At 49.6% G+C, this 15,813-nt stretch overlaps 1 protein-coding gene across 9 annotated transcripts in view; it reads left to right on the top strand.

Moving 5' to 3' along the window:
* The first annotated feature begins 433 nt into the window (after window positions 1-433).
* Window positions 434-15,813, top strand: part of LOC129851498 (R3H domain-containing protein 2-like) — a 98,169-nt gene continuing 82,789 nt past the window's right edge. For 4 of the 9 annotated variants that reach the window (XM_055918085.1, XM_055918089.1, XM_055918084.1 and 1 more), the window contains exon 1: window positions 436-1,171. The gene's annotated coding sequence lies outside the window, so the exon portion shown is untranslated. Of the gene's footprint in view, window positions 1,172-7,910; window positions 8,038-15,813 lie in introns of those variants that run through there. The other 5 variants (XM_055918086.1, XM_055918082.1, XM_055918083.1 and 2 more) reach the window with 4 other exon arrangements.

Raw genomic sequence — 15,813 nt, 5'->3', positions numbered from 1 at the left:
TTTACTCCATTAAATTATTATAAAGTCAACTAGCAAGGGTAATTTTCCTAAATAAAAATTGTTTGACGCACTTCAGCTGCCCAAAGTGTTGAAAAATATAGACTAGTAGAGTAGTGCTATTTTGTTGTAGTGGGATAGTAGCCTTCAGTGGAATAATAACAGTAGAAGTAATGTAGCGAGTTCAAATGCAGTCCATGATCTTAACCACAACAAATTTGCAACATTTTGTACGAATTGGATTGTACCATTTTATACAAATAGCAAAAAAGGAGTACACAATTGGATAACATAGTACTCAAAAACCGGGGACCCGTTATGACTCATTAGTACCACTTTCAAAACTACTGGCTGAAATTATTTTCAAAAATTGTAGAGCGTCACTTTAATCTTGAAGTAATTCACACAAATTATTATTTGTTTTCTTTGCAACTAATCTGAAGAACTGTGAGGTGACGTAAAGCACAGAGATGCGCGATAACAGTGGTGCTGACACGCAGAAGCCGGAGGTGAAGTGTGTCGCGTTTTTGTTTATTTTGTATTTTCTTTAAAGTTTAAGGTTGTCGTTATTTTGGTTTTAGAAGTTATTTTAGTCCCTGGATGCTTTCTCTCTGATTTGTCTTGGTTGGGCCTTCATTGCTTCGTGTACCTCGTCTCAAGCGTCGCTGTTTTGAGTCGACAGTGTTTGACAGTCGCTCTCACGGTGAGCCAAGTAGCGTTTGGTTAGCCCTCGAGCTAGTTAGCCCTCTAGTTCGCTATTTATTGCTAGCTACCATTATTAGTAACGGGTATACCATTCGGAGGGTGGTTGACAAGAGGTAGCTAACGTTAACGAGCAAGCCGCATATCTGCATTTCGTCAATGGGCTCATGATAACCCATGCTCGTGTCATCGATTGTGTTGTAGCTAACGTTAGCTAGTTGAATGAGCAGCTGTGAGCTGACACCTGGTTGACAGCTACAGACAGAAGAAAAGGCTAACTTGCTTACTGCGTATTGTTGTCAGTGTGAGCTGTCCATTTAAACATTCGGGAACTCGGCACTGCACCAGCAGCTGCTACCCACGCTCACGTTAGCCTGTCTGTGTACAAGCAGTAGGCAGGGTTAGCTGCCTTTCGACTCGAAACAACTCGTCAAAGAAGAAGCTTTCATCTAGAGAAGACTCACTCTTAACGGTAAGCGAGAGGTTTCAAATATTATACCAACCACTGAGAGATCAGCTATTCTACCTACACAACATTGAACCAAAGCCTTGATCTGAAGCGTTTTAGAGGATTCTTAATGAATTGTGAATAACAGCAGCACGAAACAACCAAACATTACCACTCAGTCATTGTTTTGATGTTGGGTAAACATCACCAACAACAATGCAACAGGATACTTACTGTCTTATGGTTTCAGTGTTGAGGAGTAGTGAACTACATGTAATTAAACTAGTAATGTAACTATACTGAACAAAAAATGTAAACGCAACAATTTTAAAGATTTTACTGACTTACAGTTCATATCAGCCAATTGAAATAAAGTAATTAGGCACTCATCTATGGATTTCACATGACTGGGCAGGGGTGCAGCCATGGGTGGGCCTGGCTGTCAAGTGGGCGGGCCTATGCCCTTCCACCCAATGGGGAGACAGGCCCAGCAAATCAGAATGAGTTTTTCCCACAAAAGGACTTTATTACAGACAGAAACACTCCTAAGACGAGGCTGCAGGTGAATTAGCCGGATGTGGAGGTCCTGGGCTGGCGTGGTCTGTGGTTGTGAGGCCGGTTGGACATACTGCCAATTTCTCTATAACGACGTTGAAGGTATCTTATGGTAGAGAAATTAACATTAAATTCTCTGGCAACAGCTCTAGTGGATATTCCTGCAGTCAGCATGCCAGCATACATTGTTCCTGTACCCAAGAAGGCAAAGATAACTGAACTAAATGACTACTGCCCCGTAGCACTCACCTCTGTCATCATGAAGTGCTTTGAGAGGCTAGTCAAGGATCATATCACCTCCACCTTACCGGCCACCCTAGACCCACTTCAGTTTGCATACTGCCCCAACAGGTCCACAGATGACGCAATCGCCATCACACTGCCCACTGCCCTATCCCATCTGGACAAAAATAATACCTATTTAAGAATGCTGTTCATTGACTACAGCTCAGCATTCAACACCATAGTACCCTCCAAGATCATCATCAAGCTGGAGGCCCTGCTGTGCAAACTGGGTCCTGGACTTTCTGACGGGCCGCCCCCAGGTGGTGAAGGTAGGAAACAACATCTCCACTTCACTGACCCTCAACACTGGGTCCCCACAAGGGTGTGTGCTCAGCCTCTGCTGTACCCTCTGTTCACCCATTACTGCGTGGCCATGCACGCCTCCAACTCAATCATCAGGTTTGCAGACAACACAACAATAGTGGGCTTGATTACCAACAGCGACGAGACAGCCTACAGGGAGGAGGTGAGGGCACTCGGAGTGTGTTGTCAGGAAAACAACCTCTCACTCAACGTCAATAAAACAAAGGAGATGATCGTGGACTTCATGAAACAGAACCCCCCCCTATCCACATCGAAGGGTCAGCAGTGGAGAAGGTGGAAAGTTTTAAGTTCCTGGGTGAACACATCACATACAAACTGAAATGGTCCACCCACACAGACAATGTGGTGAACCTCAGGAGTGAGAAGAAATTTGGCAAAACACTCCCAAAATTTTACAGGTGCACAATCGAGAGCATCCTGTCGGGCTGAATCACAGCCTGGTACGGCAACTGCACCGCCCTCAACCGTAAGGCTCTCCAGAGGGTGGTGGGGTCTGCACAAAGCATCACCGGGGGCAAACTACCTGCCCTCCATGACACCTACAGCGCCCGATGTCACAGGAAGGCCAAAAAGATCATCAAGGACAACAACCACCCGAGCCACTGCCTGTTCACCCCGCTATCATCCAGAAGGCGAGGTCAGTACAGGTGCATTAAAGCTGGGACCGAGAGATTGAGAAACAGCTTCTATCTCAAGGCCATCAGACTGCTAAACAGCAATCACTGACTCTGAGAGGCTGCTGCCCACATTGAGACCCAATCGCTAGTCACTTTAAACAATGGCACTTTTAATGTTTACATATCTTACGTCACACCTACATCACATGTATATGCTGTAATTTATACCATCTACTGCATGTTGCCTATTTTTTTTTATTTTTTTGACCTTTTATTTAACTACACAAGTCAGTTAAGAACAAATTCTTATTTTCAATGATAGGAACATTGGGTTAACTGCCTTGTTCAGGGGCAGAATGACAGATTTGTACCTTGCCAGCTCGGGGATTCGATCTTGCAACCTTTCGGTTACTAGTCCAACGCTCTAACCACTAGGCTACGCTGCCGCCCCAATGCCGCTCGGCCATCCATATATTTATATGTACATATTCTTATTCCATCCCTTTAGATTTGTGTGTATAAGGTAGTTGTTGGGAATTGTTAGATATTACTGCACTGTTGGAACTAGAAGCACAAGCATTTCGCTGCACTCGCATTAACATCTGCTAAACGTGTATGTGACCAATCAAATTTGATTTGATTTTAATTGCACGCTCCCTCAACTTGAGACATCTGTGGCATTGTGTTGTGTGACAAACTGCACATTTTAGAGTGGACTTTTATTGTCCCCAGCACAAGGTGCACCTATGTAATGGTCATGCTGTTTAATCAGTTTCTTGAAATGCCACACCTGTGAGGTGGATGGATTATCTTGGCAAAGGAAAAATGCTCACAAACAGGGATGTTAACATATTTGTACACAATGAAAGAAATTATATTTTTTGCGCTTAGTAAACATTTCTGGGATCTTTTATTTCAGCTCATGAAACATGGAACCAACACTTGTTAAATATAAAATGTTTGTTCAATGTTCATTTTGTAGTAACTTGGACTGGTGGTAGTTGAACTAAATTCAAATCTTGGTAGTATTTTCAGTAGTTCATTATTTATTTATTTATTTTGCTGTGTAGCTAACTACTGGAACCACAGACGACTTTGTTTTTGTGTACAAAAATGGACATTTTTACAAGTTTCAAACTGACAGCAACTCGATGCAGTTCGCCCACACCAACGCTCTACCCGCTAGGCTACCTGCTGCGTATGCCTGGGTAGATGCTGCCTAGTTCTCTAATTCTAAACTGCTGTCAGGTTGTTGTGGAAGGGCTATGTGGTTTTAGAGAATAATCTCCACCTCAGGCTATTGACACCAGTCCAATAGCTAACTAGTCTTGGATATATGTGTATTAAACTCTTATGGAAATGTGCTATTTCTCTAGTCAAGTTGGACTTACTGTTTTTTATTTTGAATTGGAAAATGTTACGTTTTCATAAATTCTGTTCCCTTGATGATTATTTTCTATAACTGAAGGGTTTACGGACTTGATGACACAGAACATTGAAAGGCTTATACATTGAAAGGCTTTGGATTTGAAATTATGCAATGACTATGAGGTTATAGCTAGACTGTCAGGTGTTTAGAAATCACAGGACATTTTGTATATAGTCCCCCCACCGCCCCAGTTTAGGGGACCAAAAGTATTGGAACAAATTAATTTGTATATTAAAGTAGTCAAAAGTTGAGTAGTTAGTCCCATATTCCTAGCATGCAACTTCATAGTAATTATATCATTTCAAATCCAAAGTGCTGGAGTACAGAGCCAAAATAACACAAAAATGGTTACTGTCCCAATACTTTTGGAGCTCACTGTTTATACGGCAGTCAATTAGGCGGCAGTCAATTAGGCTTTCCCTATCTCTCCATCAGTTTGTCTAACTGAGATCTGCTTCTGTATCTGTTTTCTCGCAGCAGTATTAGCATCAGCAGTATTAGCATCAGCAGTATTAGCATCAGCAGTATTAGCATCAGCAGTATTAGCATCAGCAGTATTAGCATCAGCAGTATTAGCATCAGCAGTATTAGCATCAGCAGTATTAGCATCAGCAGTATTAGCATCAGCAGTATTAGCATCAGCAGTATTAGCAGCAGCATTAGCAGTATTAGCAGCAGCAGTATTAGCAGCAGCAGTATTAGCAGCAGCAGTATTAGCAGCAGCAGTATTAGCATTAGCAGCAGCAGCAGCAGTATTAGCATTAGCAGCAGCAGCAGCAGTATTAACAGTAGTATTAGCAGTAGTAGCAGTCAGAGTTGCTTTTTCTAGAGAGATTTGAGGAGCTATTTATAGATCTCTGCCTAAGCACAGAGCTGAGGTGCTGCTGCTTCTTTCCTCCTCTCTTTCTCATGCATTCTTGCTCTCCCATCACTCTTTCTCCTACTCTGCCCCTATTCTCTCTCTCCTTGCTATCCTCCTTGCTAGATGTGAATAATTGATCAGAACTGGAGGGAAGAGGTGACTGGTTCCACGGTTCTGGGTCCAGGCTTACATTTTGTGCGCGTGCAGTGTTTAGTTGGATACCCATTTAAAATGTAAAAAATACACAAAACATGAGAAGTAACAAAACACAGTCACATGTAAAATGCAACGATATACAAACTGTGTGTGTGTGTGTGTGGTGATTACATGGCTGTGTCCGTCCATTACTGTCACTGCTGTGAAGAAGAGCATAAAGGCAGCAAGACACTCACTGAGACCAGACATGATGGATTGAGGGAGATAAACTGGATCAGTCGTCACTATCTGATGAGCCACTAGAGGTCCAAACAAACAGTGCTAAATGCAGAGATTTGTTTTGAGAGTTTTCTAAATGTCAGAGAATTGGATTTGGCTGCTGGTCGTTTTTGTTATTTTTAAGGGGATTGGAAGTTTGTCAATTTAGACCCACTGTGTGTAAACCATAGTGTAAACCCTGCTATATGCAAACACACTTACACATCTGCTGCCATGGTGTCCCCGGCCTCGACCTAGCCAGCCTATATGGACAGTACAATAGTGTAAACCCTGCTATATGCAAACACACGTACACATCTGCTGCCATGGTGTCCCCGGGCCTCGACCTAGCCAGCCTATACGGACAGTACAACGCACTGTGTGTGTCTACATTCCATTCCTCCAATTACCTCCATAAGTTCGAACAGTTGAACTTGTTTGATTCCCTGAACTGCCATCTTCAATGACCAGATCAAGGCATTACCAAAAGCCCCAGTTGGTGGTTGAAAGCCAACTAGGCCCATGTCACACCCTTATCTTCAGGTTATGTTATGCCCTGGCCTGCAATGCATAGAACTACTTTCTGCACTAAAACTACTTTTTTACTCTGTGTTTCATAATGGTTGTATGGCTCCCTAATGACAGGGTTTCCCAGGCCAGCCCCTCCTTAAAGCCCCTGTTAATGTTAACCAATAAGCATCGTTTTTTGCGTGGGCTCGTTGCGGTGCTGGGGCGTGGGCTCGTTGCGGTGCTGGGGCGTGGGCTCGTTGCGGTGCTGGGGCGTGGGCTCGTTGCGGTGCTGGGGCGTGGGCTCGTTGCGGTGCTGGGGCGTGGGCTCGTTGCGGTGCTGGGGCGTGGGCTCGTTGCGGTGCTGGGGCGTGGGCTCGTTGCGGTGCTGGGGCGTGGGCTCGTTGCGGTGCTGGGGCGTGGGCTCGTTGGGGTGCTGGGGCGTGGGCTCGTTGCGGTGCTGGGGCGTGGGCTCGTTGCGGTGCTGGGGCGTGGGCTCGTTGCGGTGCTGGGGCGTGGGCTCGTTGCGGTGCTGGGGCGTGGGCTCGTTGCGGTGCTGGGGCGTGGGCTCGTTGCGGTGCTGCGGCGTGGGCTCGTTGCGGTGCTGCGGCGTGGGCTCGTTGCGGTGCTGCGGCGTGGGCTCGTTGCGGTGCTGCGGCGTGGGCTCGTTGCGGTGCTGCGGCGTGGGCTCGTTGCGGTGCTGCGGCGTGGGCTCGTTGCGGCGTGGGCTCGTTGCGGTGCTGCGGCGTGGGCTCGCTGCGGCGTGGGCTCGTTGCGGTGCTGGGACGTGGGCTCGTTGCGGTGCTGGGGCGTGGGCTCGTTGCGGTGCTGGGGCGTGGGCTCGTTGCGGTGCTGGGGCGTGGGCTCGTTGCTTTGCTGGGGCGTGGGCTCGTTGCGGTGCTGGGGCGTGGGCTCGTTGCGGCGTGGGATTGTTGCGGTGCTGGGGCGTGGGCTCGTTGCGGTGCTGGGGCGTGGGCTCGTTGCGGTGCTGGGGCGTGGGCTCGTTGGGGTGCTGGGGCGTGGGCTCGTTGGGGTGCTGGGGCGTGGGCTCGTTGGGGTGCTGGGGCGTGGGCTCGTTGCGGTGCTGGGGCGTGGGCTCGTTGCGGTGCTGGGGCGTGGGCTCGTTGCGGTGCTGGGGCGTGGGCTCGTTGCGGTGCTGGGGCGTGGGCTCGTTGCGGTGCTGGGGCGTGGGCTCGTTGCGGTGCTGGGGCGTGGGCTCGTTGCGGTGCTGGGGCGTGGGCTCGTTGCGGTGGGGGATTGTTCGTCTTTAGGGAATTATCTTTTCCCCCACTAATCAGGTGTCTTGCTTGTTTTTCTAGTATTCAGTTTGTTTTAATCAGGGAGGGAGGGAGGGAGGGAGGGAGGGAGGGAGGGAGAGGTCTCTGCTGTGCTTCATTCAGAAAAATAAGTGGGCAGTCGAGGTGTCCTTCCTTCCTCTCGTTTACAAAACCCTCGCAGCTTTTAGAAAAGAGTAGCTACGAAGTGTATAGCTCGCTAGGACAGTGGCTGACAGTGATCCCAGACACTAAAATTACCTTCAGCTAGCGGTAGCTAGTTAGCTACAAAGTGTACAGCTCGCTAGGACAGTGTCTGACAGTGGTCCCAGACACTAAAATTACCTTCAGCTAGTTGGCTGACAGTGGTCCCAGACACTAAAATTACCTTCAGCTAGCGGTAGCTAGTTGGCTGACAGTGGAGGATAGAATCTCCTCTCTCTCTCTCTCTCTCTCTTTCTCTTTCTCTCTCTCTCTCTCTCATTCCAACTAGTTTACTGTGACTTCCACAGCAGCAGCAGCTACAGTAGAACAGAGCTTTACCTTTTTGTCTCTCAGACACCACATCCTTCCTACATCCTGCAAAACCACCTCTGCATGGGAGCTGCACAACTCTAAGCACAGTAAGATGTCTGTATGTGTGAGTGCTGCTGTGTTTGTGTTTTTCACTCACATTTACCATTTATCTCGGGACGCGTCAATAGATTAAACTTCTATTCGGGGGACTGCCTTAGCTTATAATTGCCTTGAGTCTGTCTCTGTTCGTCTCATCTCTTCTGTAATGTTGCTAAGGTACAACTTAGCTCTCACGCTCTGTGTTCCATGACATCTTGATCTATCACGAGCTACGGATAGTTTTTATGAAGTACGGTTTGATAGTCTTTGTAATTACTCTTCTGCAGACGTGTTAAGCTTTGACGCTCTGTTCGCCTGCATTGGTTTTCGTTTTTGAAAGCTGTGATTTAATGTTTTATTTTATTAAATTGTAACATTAAGAGACTGCATGAAATCACTGACTATGTTCTGTAGGCCAATGGATTGTTCTAGTATATTACTGGTGCATGAAGGCTATGCTGCATCTGTGTGTGTGTGTGTGTGTGTGTGTGTGTGTGTGTGTGTGTGTGTGTGTGTGTTGCCACTGACTGACTCACTCTGTGGCGAAGCCAGTGGTGAGGTAATGAGGAATTCCCTGCTACTGCGTCGTGCTGTGGGTGGAAGAGAGGGAGGTGGGGAGGGAGGTGGGGGTGGAGAGTTAAGAGGAAGAGTACCTCACTTTGGAACCTGCCATTGAGAGGAGAGGCACTGAGGGGAGGGAGGAAGAGAGACTGGGACGGAGGAGGGGCACTGAGGGGACGGATGGAGGAAGAGAGACTGGGACAGAGGGAGGAAGAGAGACTGGGACAGAGGGAGGAAGAGAGACTGGGACAGAGGGAGGAAGAGAGACTGGGACAGAGGGAGGAAGAGAGACTGGGACAGAGGGAGGAAGAGAGACTGGGACAGAGGGAGGAAGAGAGACTGGGACAGAGGGAGGAAGAGAGACTGGGACAGAGGGAGGAAGAGAGACTGGGACAGAGGGAGGAAGAGAGACTGGGACCGAGGGAGGAAGAGAGACTGGGACAGAGGGAGGAAGAGAGACTGGGACGGAGGGAGGAAGAGAGACTGGGACAGAGGGGGGGCACTGAGGGGACGGAGGGAGGAAGAGAGACTGGGACGGAGGAGGGGCACAGAGTTGACGGAGCGAGGAAGAGAGACTGGGACGGAGGGAGGAAGAGAGACTGGGACGGAGGGAGGAAGAGAGACTGGGACAGAGGGAGGAAGAGAGACTGGGACAGAGGGGGGGCACTGAGGGGACGGAGGGAGGAAGAGAGACTGGGACAGAGGGAGGAAGAGAGACTGGGACAGAGGGAGGAAGAGAGACTGGGACAGAGGAGGGGCACTGAGGGGACGGAGGGAGGAAGAGAGACTGGGACAGAGGGAGGAAGAGAGACTGGGACAGAGGGAGGAAGAGAGACTGGGACAGAGGGAGGAAGAGAGACTGGGACAGAGGGAGGAAGAGAGACTGGGACAGAGGGGGGGCACTGAGGGGACGGAGGGAGGAAGAGAGACTGGGACAGAGGGAGGAAGAGAGACTGGGACAGAGGAGGGGCACAGAGTTGACGGAGCGAGGAAGAGAGACTGGGACGGAGCGAGGAAGAGAGACTGGGACGGAGGGAGGAAGAGAGACTGGGACGGAGGGAGGAAGAGAGACTGGGACAGAGGGAGGAAGAGAGACTGGGACAGAGGGAGGAAGAGAGACTGGGACAGAGGGAGGAAGAGAGACTGGGACAGAGGGAGGAAGAGAGACTGGGACAGAGGGAGGAAGAGAGACTGGGACAGAGGGAGGAAGAGAGACTGGGACAGAGGGAGGAAGAGAGACTGGGACAGAGGGAGGAAGAGAGACTGGGACAGAGGGAGGAAGAGAGACTGGGACAGAGGGAGGAAGAGAGACTGGGACGGAGGGAGGAAGAGAGACTGGGACGGAGGGAGGAAGAGAGACTGGGACGGAGGGAGGAAGAGAGACTGGGACAGAGGGAGGAAGAGAGACTGGGACGGAGGGAGGAAGAGAGACTGGGACAGAGGAGGGGCACTGAGGGGACGGAGGGAGGAAGAGAGACTGGGACGGAGGGAGGAAGAGAGACTGGAATAGAGGAGCAAAGGAAGAAGGGAGAGCCAGATGAAAGGGAGGGAGAGGCAGGTGAAAGAGAGGGAGGGAGGGAGGGAGAGATTACAGGCGAGGGCTGCCTGTGGGTGGCTTAGTTGGACAGAGAGCCAGGAGAGAGAGGCAGGCAAACAGAGAGAGGCAGATGGACAGAGCCAGGACAGAGAGGCAGACGGAGACAGGGAAAGAGAAAAGAGTAGAGCTGGGTGAAGTGGGAGACTTATTCGGTTGCACAACTGAATGCATTCAATCAAAATGTCTTCGGTATTTAACACAACCCCTCAATCACAGAGATGCTGGGGGTTGCCTTAATCGACAAACGTCATTGGGAGCAGTTGTTGTTAGGGTTTAACTGTCTTGCTGCAGATTCTTCCACCTTGCCAGCTCTGGGATTCGAACCAGCAAACCTTTCGGTTACTGGCCCTATGCTCTTAACCGCTAGGCTAGCTGCTGCCCAGAGGAAGGGAGAACCAGGAGAAAGGGAAGGAGGTAGAGCTATGAGAGAGGGAGGGAGGTAGGTAGGTAGGGAGGGAGAGCTATGAGAGAGGGAGGGAGGGAGGTCGGGAGGGAGAGCTATGAGAGGGAGAGCTATGAGAGGGAGAGCTATGAGAGGGAGAGCTATGAGAGGGAGAGCTATGAGAGGGAGAGCTATGAGAGGGAGAGCTATGAGAGGGAGAGCTATGAGAGGGAGAGCTATGAGAGGGAGAGCTATGAGAGGGAGAGCTATGAGAGGGAGAGCTATGAGAGGGAGAGCTATGAGAGGGAGAGCTATGAGAGGGAGAGCTATGAGAGGGAGAGCTATGAGAGGGAGAGCTATGAGAGGGAGAGCTATGAGAGGGAGAGCTATGAGAGGGAGAGCTATGAGAGGGAGAGCTATGAGGGGGAGAGGGAGAGCTATGAGAGGGGGAGGGAGAGCTATGAGAGGGGGAGGGAGAGCTATGAGAGGGGGAGGGAGAGCTATGAGAGGGGGAGGGAGAGCTATGAGAGGGGGAGGGAGAGCTATGAGAGGGGGAGGGAGAGCTATGAGAGGGGGAGGGAGAGCTATGAGAGAGGGAGACAGAAACAGGGATAGACAAAAGAGGAGGAAGGGAGAGAGAGATTAGGGGCGAGGGCAGCCTGTGGGTGGCTTAGTTGGTTTGTGTATCGAGAGAGGGGGAGGTGGAGGAGGGGAGAAGAGGGGAAGGAGGAGGAGGAGGAGGAGGGGGGAGAGGAGAGTACACACAGATGGACAGATTTCAAGGCAATAAGAGGCAATATGTAGCCCGGTATCCATGGAGATGTGTACTGTAGTTTGGCAGCAAATAGATGATTCTGACACCATGATGATGAGGAAGAGAGGGGGTGCAGGTGACAGAGGGAGGGAGGGATGAGGGAGAGAGCGCAGCAGCAAAGCCCTCTTGAATAAACAGAATCTGCTACGTCCTTATGGCTCCCTCTCCTCTCCTCTCAGCGACCGCTCTCTCTCTCCTACCTATTTATAGCATAGCGTCCTTATGGCTCCCTCTCCTCTCCTCACAGCGACCGCTCTCTCTCTCCTACCTATTTATAGCATAGCGTCCTTATGGCTCCCTCTCCTCTCCTCTCAGCGACCGCTCTCTCTCTCCTACCTATTTATAGCATAGCGTCCTTATGGCTCCCTCTCCTCTCCTCACAGCGACCGCTCTCTCTCTCCTACCTATTTATAGCATAGCGTCCTTATGGCTCCCTCTCCTCTCCTCACAGCGACCGCTCTCTCTCTCCTACCTATTTATAGCATAGCGTCCTTATGGCTCCCTCTCCTCTCCTCACAGCGACCGCTCTCTCTCTCCTACCTATTTATAGCATAGCGTCCTTATGGCTCCCTCTCCTCTCCTCACAGCGACCGCTCTCTCTCTCCTACCTATTTATAGCATAGCGTCCTTATGGCTCCCTCTCCTCTCCTCACAGCGACCGCTCTCTCTCTCCTACCTATTTATAGCATAGCGTCCTTATGGCTCCCTCTCCTCTCCTCTCAGCGACCGCTCTCTCTCTCCTACCTATTTATAGCATAGCGTCCTTATTGCTCCCTCCTCCCCTCACAGCGACCGCTCTCTCTCCTGCCTAATTATCTCTGTCTGGAGAGGAGGTGCAGGCTGGGCTTGGAGGAGAGGGGAGAGGAGGTGCAGGCTGGGCTTGGAGGAGAGGGGATAGGAGGTGCAGGCTGGGCTTGGAGGAGAGGGGAGAGGAGGTGCAGGCTGGGCTTGGAGGAGAGGGGAGAGGAGGTGCAGGCTGGGCTTGGAGAAGAGGGGAGAGGAGGTGCAGGCTGGGCTTGGAGGAGAGGGGAGAGGAGGTGCAGGCTGGGCTTGGAGAAGAGGGGAGAGGAGGTGGAGGCTGGGCTTGGAGGAGAGGGGAGAGGAGGTGGAGGCTGGGCTTGGGGGAGAGGTGGTGCAGGCTGGGCTTGGAGGAGAGGGGAGAGGTGGTGCAGGCTGGGCTTGGAGGAGAGGGGAGAGGAGGTGCAGGCTGGGCTTGGAGGAGAGGGGAGAGGAGGTGCAGGCTGGGCTTGGAGGAGAGGGGAGAGGAGGTGCAGGCTGGGCTTGGAGGAGAGGGGAGAGGAGGTGCAGGCTGGGCTTGGAGGAGAGGGGAGAGGAGGTGCAGGCTGGGCTTGGAGGAGAGGGGAGAGGAGGTGCAGGCTGGGCTTGGAGGAGAGGGGAGAGGAGGTGCAGGCTGGGCTTGGAGGAGAGGGGAGAGGAGGTGCAGGCTGGGCTTAGGGGAGAGGAGGTGCAGGCTGGGCTTAGGGGAGAGGAGGTGCAGGCTGGGCTTAGGGGAGAGGAGGTGCAGGCTGGGCTTAGGGGAGAGGAGGTGCAGGCTGGGCTTAGGGGAGAGGAGGTGCAGGCTGGGCTTAGGGGAGAGAAGGTGCAGGCTGGGCTTAGGGGAGAGGAGGTGCAGGCTGGGCTTAGGGGAGAGGAGGTGCAGGCTGGGCTTAGGGGAGAGGAGGTGCAGGCTGGGCTTAGGGGAGAGGAGGTGCAGGCTGGGCATTGGGGAGAGGAGGTGCAGGCTGGGCTTAGGGGAGAGGAGGTGCAGGCTGGGCTTAGGGGAGAGGAGGTGCAGGCTGGGCTTAGGGGAGAGGAGGTGCAGGCTGGGCTTAGGGGAGAGGAGGTGCAGGCTGGGCTTAGGGGAGAGGAGGTGCAGGCTGGGCTTAGGGGAGAGGAGGTGCAGGCTGGGCTTAGGGGAGAGGAGGTGCAGGCTGGGCTTAGGGGAGAGGAGGTGCAGGCTGGGCTTAGGGGAGAGGAGGTGTAGGCTGGGCTTAGGGGAGAGGAGGTGCAGGCTGGGCTTAGGGGAGAGGAGGTGCAGGCTGGGGTAGGGGAGAGGAGGTGCAGGCTGGGCTTGGAGAAAGAGGAGGAGAGAACAGAGTAGGGAGGAGTGTTTCAACAGCTAGGCTGGGTGAGAGCAGATGGCTGTTCTCAGTGAGAGTCAGTGAGAGGTTGTCCTGTTACTGCTGTCAGGTCAGAGACGTGATCATGATCTGGCACAGGGCTCTAGGTGACGTCTACACCAGCACCACTGTCTAATTAAAGGACAAGTTTACCTTTTTTCAACCAAATCTGTTTAAAAAAAAATGTAAATGGAATCGTTCTGCTGTATGGGGGCCGTGGACAAACATGAACTAAGGCTCCAAAAACACCTAAATGCGTCACGTCCTTTACGAAACGGCAAAGTTCTCAGTATAGTGATTTCAGGTGTTTACGTTGTGTTATTCAAAACTTTATCCACAATGTTATATTCCGTTTTGTGCTACTCGAGTGGTTTACCCTATCCAGCTGTTCCATTCTCTGTGTATCCTGCTGCTAGAATGGACGGAGAGGTATTGCTCGAGTCGTAACGAAACGGAGAGGTATTGCTCGAGACGAAACGGAGAGGTATCGCTCGAGTCGTAACGAAACGGAGAGGTATTGCTCGAGACGAAACGGAGAGGTATCGCTCGAGTCGTAACGAAACGAAGAGTTATCGCTCGAGTCGTAACGAAACGGAGAGGTATCGCTCGAGTCGTAACGAAACGGAGAGGTATCGCTCGAGTCGTAACGAAACGGAGAGGTATCGCTCGAGTCGTAACGAAACGGAGAGGTATCGCTATATACACAGTGAGTAACGATAACTTGACTATATACACAGTGAGTAACGATAACTCGACTATATACACATTGACTAACGGTAACTATATACACGGTGAGTAACGATAACTTGACTATATACACAGTGAGTAACGATAACTTGACAATATACAGTGAGTAGCGATGACTATATACACAGTGAGTAACGATGACTATATACACAGTGAGTAACGATGACTATATACACAGTGAGTAACGATGACTATATACACAGTGAGTAACGACGACTATATACACAGTGAGTAACGATGACTATATACACAGTGAGTAACGATGACTATATACACAGTGAGTAATGATAACTATATACACAGTGAGTAACGATAACTTGACTATATACACAGTGAGTAACGATAACTTGACTATATACACAGTGAGTAACGATAACTTGACTATATTCACGGTGAGTAATGATAACTTGACTATATACACAGTGAGTAACGATAACTTGACTATATACACGGTGAGTAACGATAACTTGACTATATACACAGTGAGTAACGATAACTTGACTATATACACAGTGAGTAACGATAACTTGACTATATACACAGTGAGTAACGATAACTTGACTATATACACAGTGAGTAACGATAACTTGACTATATACACAGTGAGTAACGATAACTTGACTATATACACAGTGAGTAACGATAACTTGACTATATACACAGTGAGTAACGATAACTTGACAATATACAGTGAGTAACGATGACTATATACACAGTGAGTAACGATGACTATATACACAGTGAGTAACGATGACTATATACACAGTGAGTAACGATGACTATATACACAGTGAGTAACGATGACTATATACACAGTGAGTAACGATGACTATATACACAGTGAGTAACGATGACTATATACACAGTGAGTAACGATGACTATATACACAGTGAGTAACGATGACTATATACACAGTGAGTAACGATGACTATATACACAGTGAGTAACGATGACTATATACACAGTGAGTAACGATGACTATATACACAGTGAGTAACGATGACTATATACACAGTGAGTAACGATGACTATATACACAGTGAGTAACGATGACTATATACACAGTGAGTAACGATAACTATATACACAGTGAGTAACGGTAACTTGACTATATACACATTGAGTAACGGTAACTATATACACAGTGAGTAACGATAACTTGACTATATACACAGTGAGTAACGATAACTTGACTACATACACAGTGAGTAACGATAACTTGACTATATACACAGTGAGTAACGATAACTTGACTACATACACAGTGAGTAACGATAACTTGACTACATACACAGTGAGTAACGATAACTTGACTATATACACAGTGAGTAACGATAACTTGACAATATACAGTGAGTAGCGATGACGATATACACAGTGAGTAACGATGACTATAGACACAGTGAGTAACGATGACGATATACACAGTGAGTAACGATGACTATATACACAGTGAGTAACGATGACTATAGACACAGTGAGTAACGATGACTATATACACAGTGAGTAACGATGACTATATACACAGTGAGTAACGATAACTATATACACAGTGAGTAACG

This window comes from Salvelinus fontinalis, chromosome 3, assembly GCF_029448725.1.
Source record: "Salvelinus fontinalis isolate EN_2023a chromosome 3, ASM2944872v1, whole genome shotgun sequence".
In the NCBI taxonomy this organism is placed as follows: Eukaryota; Metazoa; Chordata; class Actinopteri; order Salmoniformes; family Salmonidae; genus Salvelinus; species Salvelinus fontinalis.
The sequence above is the reverse complement of the archived record's forward strand: the minus strand, read 5'-3'. Positions and strand labels throughout refer to the sequence as shown.